The sequence below is a fragment of the Monodelphis domestica genome, chromosome 1 (assembly GCF_027887165.1).
Source record: "Monodelphis domestica isolate mMonDom1 chromosome 1, mMonDom1.pri, whole genome shotgun sequence".
Lineage (NCBI taxonomy): Eukaryota > Metazoa > Chordata > Mammalia > Didelphimorphia > Didelphidae > Monodelphis > Monodelphis domestica.
The window spans coordinates 605,815,703-605,826,778 of NC_077227.1; the positions used below are offsets into that span (position 1 = coordinate 605,815,703).

General features: G+C 33.5%; 1 pseudogene; it reads left to right on the forward strand.

The window, feature by feature from the left end:
- Positions 1-670: 670 nt before the first annotated feature.
- On the forward strand, positions 671-1,185 carry LOC130457308 (dnaJ homolog subfamily B member 1-like; annotated as a pseudogene).
- Positions 1,186-11,076: the final 9,891 nt, after the last annotated feature.

Here is an 11,076-nt window from a genome sequence, read left to right on the forward strand (position 1 = left end):
TATTTCATTCTAGAAATACCAGGAAATCATTGAAGATTTTTAAGCAGAGGAACTGCATGATTAGGTCTGGAATTTATGAGGATGATTTTAGGACCTATGTGGAGTGTGAGTTCAAGAGGTGAGAGAATGAGTCTGGAAGACCAATTAGGATTATAGTTTTATAGTCCATGTAAACATTTTCAAGGCCTGAATTTTGATTGAATAAGTGAAGAAAAGAGGGTGGATATGAGATGTATTTTGATGGTAGAAATGCCAAGAAATGGCAAGTAGTTCAAATATGAGTGTTTTAGTTGAGAAGATGGAATAGTAATGACTCTAAGGTTGTGAATATAGGGAATTGGAAGGATGATGATGTCCTCAACAGAACTACGGAGGTTTGGAGGTATACTGGTTTGAAACTGATAAGATAATGTATTCTGGGTCAAAGGGATAGCAGTGGGAGGGTGGGGGCCTTCAGCAGTGATTACTGCTAGACACTAGTCCTAGCCCAGAGCGCCTCAGATTAACTAATCAAATGAACCTTACATCAGCAAGCACTGCTCTACCACCAGAACAAGAACAAGGAGCCTGGCACTTAGGAAAATTTCAAGGAGATTGCCAAGACATGAAATTCTTAGCAACCAGTGCGAGAGGGGCATCTTCTAGCACTGTGGGGAGGAGATAGTGAAGGATGCTAGCCCTGGTAATGATTGTAGTACTAGTCCTACATATCTATAGTAGTTATACCAAAAAGATGAAGATCTCCCCCAAAGCAGTTTAACCTCAATAGGAAGAGCATCTGCAATTAGGACAAGATCCTGACTATTGAAATAAAAAGAAGATAGAAAGAGAAGACCAAGATTACCTTCCTAAAATAGGGAGACAAAATGTCATACGGCATTATAACTGACATTGTCTTTGTTTTAAAGGACAAGTCACACAAAATATTTAAGGGATGGATCTGATGTGATTTACCCAGCAAAGGTCAACTACTGGGAGACCCTCTGTACAGTGCTCCAATGCTGGACACCTATTGTGTTCAAGGATGTCATCAAGCCTTGAATAAGGTGGAACATTCCTTGGAAGGCCATCCCCTCACCTAACCACATAGAAACATGGAGACTTCATTACTGAGTTTGAAGTGAATTTCTCTGACATGTTCCCTAGTCTTCAAGAACTGTCCTGGAACAGATCCTGCTTGTATAAAAACTTCAGTTCAAGGACTGACCCAGAAACATTTTCAAGGCTCAAGGTTTTCTGGGCCATCTCTAACAGTTGTGGGCCCCCAGGTTGGGAGGGACCACAAAGGGCTTTCATATTGCTGAAATTTTTCCCAAGAATATATTACAATTTTTCAAAGTCTTGCATTAGGCTTCAGTGGTTTTTCAAACAATAGCCTCACACAAAAGCATTTCAAGCAATTTGATCCTCTTTAAATAGTACCAGTATAACTAGCTTCCACCTTTTCCCAGGAACAATCCTAGTTTTCTGTCATTTCCAGCTTAGACCCTGGGTTGTGTCTTATACCCCAATAATACATACTATTTTTGATGAAAAGCAACTGGACTCTGCTCTTCTTTAGCAATTTTTGCCTCTTGTTGATTATTCTTGACCATTTCTTCTCCTTATTTCTGTTTGTGTTTTCACTGATGTGTTTTTTATTCCTACTTTACCTCATTTTTGCTTCTAAAATAATTACATCTTTTTTTGCTGCCTCAGTTTGAAACCTTGTGATTTACCATCAGAATTGCCTTGGTGTCTAAAAGGCAAGAAAAAGAGAGGAAATGAGAGATTTGACTCGAGCAACTAATGGGTCATTCTTTTGTTTTAAACTCTTACCTTCCTTTATAGAATCAATACTATGTATTGATGCCAAAGAGTGGAAGGCTAGGCAATGGAAGTTTAGTGAATTAGCAAGGGTCATGCAACTAGGATGTGTCTGAAGCTAGATTGAACCCTTGACCTCCCAATTTCTAGGCTTGGCTATCAACCTACTGAGTTACCTAACTTTATCCCACTAATGGAGCACTCTAAAATTCTTTCTTTATAGTCATAGCCATTCATAGGCTGGGGTCCATTATTATATTTTTTCTTCTTGTCCCACCTTTTCAGAAATTGAAGATTTAGCATTAATTCTGTGAATCCCATAACCCTAATTTTTAGGACATCCCTAGTTAGAATCCCCCTTGATTAAAGGGTCTTGGATTCTGATAAAGGAGCACTGTAGAATTCCTGTAAATTTTTTTTCTATAAATATGTATACATTTAGTGTGCACTTAAAGATAAAATCCAGTGCATTGCAACTGTTGCTCTGTGCATGAGGCCATATTTGAAATAAAATGAAATTTTGGGGTTGTTTTTTGGAACAACTTTGCCTTTTCCATGGAAATGGGCTTGATGCTCAGATCTATAAATTTATTGGAAGGTTGCTACTGCAGGTACAAGACCAGAGCATATGACTTGTCAATGTCATCAGGATTTAAAGATTGATGCTAAACCACACAGAAAAAAACATAATGCATTCTGATTTAGACATAATGTATTTGAGATGTTTATATGATATCTAAGTAGATGTCCAGCTGGAAGCTATTGATGAAGAACTGGCATATTGGAGAGAAAAAATTTAAGAGTACATGGATTTAGGAATCATCTGTGTGGAAATACAATTTTAATTCATATAAGCCAATGCGATTACCACAAGGAAAAGTTTATATAAGGAAGAGAAATTGGAATGGAATTGTTGATGAGGCAATGCTCAAGAGCTGGAGACAAGGGAAACATCAGCCAACAGGTAGGAAGGAATTGCTTACTTTACATATGAAACAGAGATTCATTATGTTAGTAGATTAGGGATTCCTTAAATGTTTGTGAATATTACATGTCAGATTAGAGAGTATGAGATAAAGTATCAAAAGATGATTGATCTGATGCCAAAAATTTTCAAGCTAATTAGTCATGACATACTTCTACTGGCAAGTGTGGGAAAAGCAAAACTTGGAAGAAAGTTAGAATTTGTCTCTTTGAAACTTTTAGTGGGAGACTAAAGGATTTAGGGTGAGGCACATATGACAGTTTTCTCTCTCTCTCTAGTAGATGAAAAAATTATAGAGAAATGAGAGCAGATGATGTTGAAAATGATTTGATTCAGTGGACTGTGGTCTATATGAGATATTATAAATGGACTTAAGAAGTATAACACATTTAATGATTAGAAGCAATATGCTTGGTAGCATACTTACTAACCACTTCAAGAAAACATTAAATTTAATTTCTCTTTTGATTCTCACAAAAATCCCATCAGATAGATTATCATCATCTTCATAATTATCATTACCATTATTATTATTATATAGTTGATGGAATAGAGGCTCAGGGAAGTGAGATGACTAGTCCATATTCATATAATTAGTTCCCTTGGATAAGTTAAACCCAAATATCTCATGATTAAATCATGCTTCTCACAAAGTAGAATCAATAAATGCTTGTTGATCTGAAGTTTACATTAAGCAAGAGATCATGTCTGAGAGTTTCCTGACAGTACTTAGTATTTTTGTTTTGATACAGTCTCTTGATCTTACTCAGAAACTGCAATGGCTACTCATGTACCTAATGTGATTACCAATTAGCAAAGAAACTTCAAATTGCTCATTTTTTATTAGGGCAAGGTCATTCTTCACTAGAGAACCTTGTTGCCCTTCTTTCCTAGGGACTTACCATATTGGTGCAGACTTAATTCAGATAAAATTGATTTGAGCCTTACTGCATGCATCTCAGGCTCCTGATGGACTCAAGCATTATATCAGATTCATCCTCCTCAGCAACAGAGTCTATAAGTATGTACTATCACACCTACTTCAAATGTTGATTAATAAAAATATGATAATTTTTAGCTGAGGTGGCTTAAAGGTACTAGGTTTGGGGGAAGATGTTCTGGTAATAATTAGAGACCAATGGGAAAAGGCCAAAAGGATGTAAGTGCTAGTATATGTGTAGAATATGTGGGTAGAATGTATAAGACCAAAAAATGACAAAAAGAAGATCAGATTATCATATTACAAGTAAAAAACAAAATGCTACAATAAGAAATATAACCACAAAGAAAAGAAATCATGAATTAAAAAAAAAAACTTAGTTTAAACAAGCGAATGAAAAAAATAAAATATAAAACCAAACAGTGATTAAGGAAGGAATGGTCAAACATTTTTTGTGGTACTTCTGGATTAATTTGACATAATTGTGAAATATTAAGTGGTGGTAACCTAAAGACTTGCTAAAATAAGCATAATTTTAAACAATCAGCATATTTTGTGATGATGGATAAAAAGTTGAATGTAAGCATTTATTACCTAATCAAATGATTTATGATTAGTAGTGGAACATAATTATTATGTTGTATCCAATTAGAGATTAATATTTGGAACATTATTGCTGATTCCAATGTCTCATATCTAATCATAATATGAATGTTGATTGCCTTAATTCCTTGATTTGATAATTAGAGTACATACTTTGCATATTACACCTACTTCTCTTCCGCCATAGGCAACAAGTATGGCTGGAATTTTTGGTCTGGAGATCAAAATTATAATGGGCTTTCAACAGAATGTGCTTGTGAAAAAGAAAGTTGTTTCAGGTTGAACTATTCCACTTTTAGGGCAAATTATAACTGTTTAAATATCTGTGTTCAAACAATATCATATGGTTTCAAATTGGAAAGAGGAAACTATCCAAAAGTTACAAGATGCTTTCCTTGGTCCCACACAACATTTTTACCAATGCCTTGAAAACATATTTTCAAAATTGCACTTGGAAAAAAAGAGGGAAGAAATTACTAATATAGGAATCACCATGCCTAAATTCATTAATTTGTTCTGGCAAAAATAGATTGGCAAAATAAAGATAGATGAGCCCTAATGAATCTGCTATGCTCCCCCAAATCTGTTAGGGGTACCACAAATCCTGACACCATTTGGACTTAGTTTTGATATAATAGCACAACTGAAAACACAAAATAACAAGATAGTTTAACTATTCACAACCTTGTTTCTTTCATACCTCTCTAATCTTCTTACATATTGTTCTTCCAAGTATTTTATGGTCCTATCATACTGCCTACATTTGCTCTTTGTCACATACACCCAGGGTTCTACTTCCTCTTCCTTTGCCTTTTACATAGGGTTCTACTTTTTATTCCTTTGCCTTTATACTCACTTACTGTCTTCCACTGCTGAAATATATTTCATTTGTATTTATTCATCTTGTAATTATGGATTATGGATTATGACACTCACTTGACACTCAGCTCTCACTTGTGGCTCCCAGTAGCTGCTAGCATGTGGCAGCGGCCATACCCCGGGCAACGGCTTTGACAGGCCGGCTAAACCTTGTGAGGGTAGCCATCAGGTCCTCGACCCCTGGTGAACCAGGGCTTTGCTCACCCAGCATGTGAAGACTGCTTTGGCGGAACAGGTGGAAGAAACCAATAAGAAGGTTCAACGGCTGAGAGGGTGACGCAGCAAAGCACTGTGGAGTGCTTAGGGTGTGTTGGAGCACAAAAGACAACACGGCCATCCAATGCAGCTGAGGAAGTCTCCAGGTGTAATGACTTTTTGTGCCACTGGACCCAGGCTTCCAACGCTGAGAGAGTGGGACTGTCTCTGTGCACCGACTTTTCCACTTAAATCTCCTTCACACACAAGTGTTTTTGTGTACACTCATCTACATCACAGATGAAAGCGCACAAAGATAGTCATCATTCTCGGTTACCGAGAGACTACTACTTCCTAATTATGGATTAATTTCAAGAGTGAACCTAAATGCAGCTTTCTGTAGAAGTCTTTTGCTAGTTTTCCCAACTATTAGTTATTTCCTATTAAAATTACTTTTTTCTTCTATGAGTGTGTGTATCACACACATATACATATATATGACCCTTACATACACAATATACATACACATACATATTCTGGCATATATATATATATATATTGTCTTTGTGTACACATACAGACATACACTTTCCACTGTTGCAACCCCTTTGAAGATGAGGATTTTTCTTTTACTTCTGTCTTTGCATCTCTAATGTTTAGTATGTTTTTTGGCAATTTTAGGTGCTTAATGAACATTTGTTGATTAAGTGGTTGATTTTTCAAAAAGGCATTTAGTGTGTACTATTAAAATTGGGGGAATGTACTATGCTATGGGGGACATTCTTATTCCAGTAATGAGCATATTAATCTGTATATCATAAATCATCAAACAAATGGAACATCAGAGGAATTATTCATTCAACAACAAAAATATGTCAATATTTTATATGATAAAACAGTCCTCAAAATAATCATAGAAATATAAATCACACATTTATCTCTAATAAATAGCATTATAATGGATTTATGAAGATTGACAAAATGAAATATAACATGGGCTTTTTGATTTTTCAAATACGGAAATGGGAAAATAGGGATGACGAAAAGGAGCCTGAAAGGGAAAATGAAGAGGGAATAGAGAGTTTGGTAAAAGAAGATGACAAGCTACCAAAAAAAGTCCTTTTACCACTAATTCAGTGTAAGAAGAAAGGAAAAAATGATTTGATCCAAACTCTAAGTTGCGTTCTCATCACTCACTAGGGAGAGAGAGAAAAATTGAGAGAATAACCATCAGTTTCTCCTTGATGGAAGGCCTACAAGTAAGACAGAAAAAATAAGAATTTTTTTGTCAGGAAGAATTTCTTTGAGTTACCTTTTTGTATAACATAAGAGAATATGTAACACAGCAATAATATATATATGATTTGTTATGAAATATAATTAATAATAATAATAAATATGCTTCTCACATTACTTATATCCTAAAATAGCATCTCATCCTTTCTCCCTGTCCCTTCTACTTTTATCCCCTTCCTCAAAAGGTAGGTAGTATAATATAGGTTGTACATATATTATCATGTAAGACATATTCCCTGTTCATCATGTTGTAAAACAAAATGCATATATAGCTTATACTAGAGGAAAAATTCATGGTCAAAATAAAGTGTAGAATGGTATGTTGCATTCTGCATTCAAACTCCATTTGTTCCTTCTATGGTGATGGGTATCCTTCTTCATCATGAGTCTCTTTTTTTCCTATATCTTTGCCTTGTTGTTAATAATTAAGTCATTCACAATTGATCATCATATATTATTATTGTTACTGTGTACAATATTTTCTTGAATATGCTCACTTCACTTTGCATCAATTCATATAAGTCTTTCCAAGTTGTCTTGTGATGATCTTGTTTGCCATTTTTTAATGACACAATAGTATTTTATTAGAATAATATATCACTTGTTCAGCCATTCACCAACTAAAGGACATCTCTTTAATGTCTAATTCTTTGCCACCATAAAAGGAGATGGAATAAAAATTTTAGAATGTATAATTGCTTTTCATTTTTCTTTGATCACCTTAGGAAATAATCCTAATAATAGTATTCCTGAGTCAAAAGGTACACACAGTTTTATAACTCTGAGAATAAATTCTAGATTGCTCTCCAGAATGATTGGATCAGTTCACAGTTACACCAATAATGTATGTCTCCACAATTTCAACATCCCCTGCAACATGCATCATTTTACCATTTTCTCATTTTAGCTAATCTGATAGATGTGATATGATATCTCACAGTTGTTTTAATTTGTATTTCTCTAATCAATTATGATTTGGAGTATTTTTCATATAGTTATATATAGCTTTGATTTCTTCATAAAAATATTGTCTCTTCATATCTTTTGACCACTTATCAATTTGGAAATGTCTCATATTCTTATATATTTGACAAGATTCTCACAATATATTTAGATATGTGACCTCTACCTAAAAAACTGTCTAAAATTTTTCCAAACCTATTGCTTTCATTAAATTCTTGGTTCCATTAGTTTTATTTTCAATGTAATATATTCAAAATTATCCATTTCCACCTTAAAATACCATCTCATTTATTCCTAAATTCTTCTATCCACAAATCTGAGAGATAATATGTTCTTTGTTCTTCTAATTAGTTTATATTTCTCTTTATACCTAAGTCATGTTTCTATTTTGATCTTGGTAAATGATACAAGAAATTGGTCTGTATCTAGTTTCTGACAACTGCTCTCCAGTTTTCCCAACAATTTTTACCAAATACTGAATACTTATTCCAAAAATTTGGATCTTTATCATTGTGAAACATAAAGGTATTATAATATTTCATGACTCTCTTGTGTGTCTGTTGTGTTCCATTGATCTACGTTTCCATTTCTTAGTACCATATAGTTTTGATAATTACTGTTTTATAATATAGTTTGAAATCTGGCATTGTTAGACTTTGTTTCTTAACATTTTTTTCATTATTTCCTTTGATATTTTTGTGCTTTTATCTTTCCAAATGAATTTTGTTATTATTTTTTTCTAGAGCAATAAAATACATTTTTGGTAATTTATTTAGGATGGTATTAAATGAATATATTAGTCTAGGTAGGATCATCATTGTAATTCTATTAATTTTGCCCACCCCTGAATGATTAATATTTTTCTAATTACTTAAATCTGACTTTATTTATATAAAAAGTATTTTATTTTAAAATTTTATTAAATTTTATTTATTAATTTTTATTAATTTTATTATTTTTAATTTTTCAATTTTGTGCAGAGACAATTTTTGGTAATTGTTTTCTGACATTTTAAAATTCCTATTCACTCCCCTCATCTCTGTACCTCCTTACCAAGGCAATAAATAGTCTGATATAGATTACTCCAAGGCTTTCAGATGATATATATTTTCATATTCCTCTGCTTTAAAAGAAGACACATATCACACATACAATGAAAAAAAAAACACCAGCTCATAAAGGGAATAAACTGAAAGATGGCATATTTTCATGTGCAACCATCCTCCAATAGTTCTTTCTTTGACTATAGATAGCATTTTTTCTTCATGAGTCTGTTGAAGTTATCTTGGAACCTTCCTTTGCTGATAATAGTTTAATGCTTCACAGTTAATCATTGTAAAATAATTCTGATACTGTATATGATGTTTCTTCTGTTTTTGCTCACTTCATTTTACATTAGTTCATATAAATCTTTTTAAGTTTTTCTCTGATCTCATTCTGATCATCATTTCTTATGGCCCAATAATATTTCTGGAAAAATTTTAAAAGAATATTTAAAACTCATGAAGGGAAGAGAAATCTTTTTCTCTTCAAGAACTACATCAAAATATGGCTGTTCTAAGTTTATGAGAGGAATTGATTTCCTTAATCAGTGAACCAATAGGAAATGTTCATATACTTTTAAACTAGAGAGGAGCAAGAACTTGTTATTCTGCTAGCCTTCATATTCATTCTAATAGCCATAAGTTCTGCTATTGTTATCTAGAAAATTGCAAGGACTAGTATGCAGCCAGGGACACCTTATAATAGGGAATAGCTATTTCTATTAGAAATATACTATAATTGAAGCCATTTGTATAGAGTTCTTCAATTGAATAAAGGAGATTTAGATTTTTAAATATTACCTCTGACAATGAAACCATGGAAATGTCATTAAAATTCAAATAAATTGAGTTTCATTTTCTTTAAAATGGGAATACTCTTATTTGAACTACCTAATTCCTAGGATTGTGGCAAAAAGCTACAAATCTTATAGTACTAAGTAAATGTCAGTTATCATTCTTTAAAAATAGAAGAGTATTCTTAAGGGACAGTCAAAATTTGAAATATAAAACCTTTAAGTGTTTGTGTATGTGCATATACTTTCAAATAATATCATAATAATTGTAATAAATGTCTATAATGATAAATCCGACTCTACTCTGCAATATACTTTTTCCCTCATCCCTAAATAGTTGGGAGCTTCATCACCTGATGGGTAGAGCAAGAGGAATCAATTTCAATATGTACTTTTTTCTGTGACAACTTTATGCCTTTATTTTTGAAGTTTTTTGTACTTCACTTTCCTGTTAGCCTCCTAGACTCTTCAGCTTATCCACTTACATACATTCTCATACTCTGTCACTCTTGGCCAACTCCAGGAAGAGAGCACAACAAATTGTATTAGCATCTTCCTAACTGCTTGCCTTATTCTCACAGCTCTCAGTTACAAATATCTCAACTGCAATAATATATGTTGCAAAATTCTGGGGTTACGGATAAACATAATAGGATTTTTCTTGAATTCTAGTGCCTCTATTCTCCTGCTTATGTACAATTTATATTGTATATAGTTGCTTTATACTTAGTTGTTTATAATGTTTTTTCTTCCTTAGATTGAATTTCTTGAGAGTAGGGATTGAGTTGCCTTTCTTTGTATCCCCAGTACTTAGCATAGAGCCTAGAATAGAGTAGGCACTTAATAAATATTCATTGATTTATTTCAGCTATGCTCCATATCATTCATTGTCACTGCCCTGAGGCTATTTAGCTCTATTGATTCTCCTAATTCTTCCTAGACAAGAATAGAGAAAGGACCCAATAATGGACTGAGCTTGATTGACTTGAAAGACTCAAGTTGAATGCTTTCCTATTGAGAAATGGAAAAAATATTGCATTTAGAAAGTCTCTGCCAAATTTAGTTACAAAAGTATAATATGATGAGCCAGATTTAGTAATTGGATATAAGTTGTTGAGTGAATGGGACAAAGGTGAAATAAAAGTCAGTACCAGGACCTAAAATGGTGTCACTGAATCACAAAGCCAGAACCACAAAATTGTAGAGATGAAAAGAACCTCATAAACCATTTTAGTCCAAACTATACCTGAAGAAGAACCCTCTCTACATGATGACCAACTTTTGATCATCCATACTTTTTCAAAGAGACTGGGGATCAAACTGGATATAAACAACCTAACTGCATGCCTGAATATTTGTCTTCAATCTTTAATCTGCCCTTTCAGGTATACATGTTTTATTCTTACTAATGGCACTAGATCAATCCTCTAACTCTAAATTCATTGAAACTGGAGAAGTAGGCTTGACTCTATCCTTTTGTTGTCCATGGTAATGACTGCCTAATAAGTGAAAGAAGGAGGGGAAGAGGTAGTGCCTGGAAGCAAAACACTTGTAAAGAGGGACTAAGTGAAA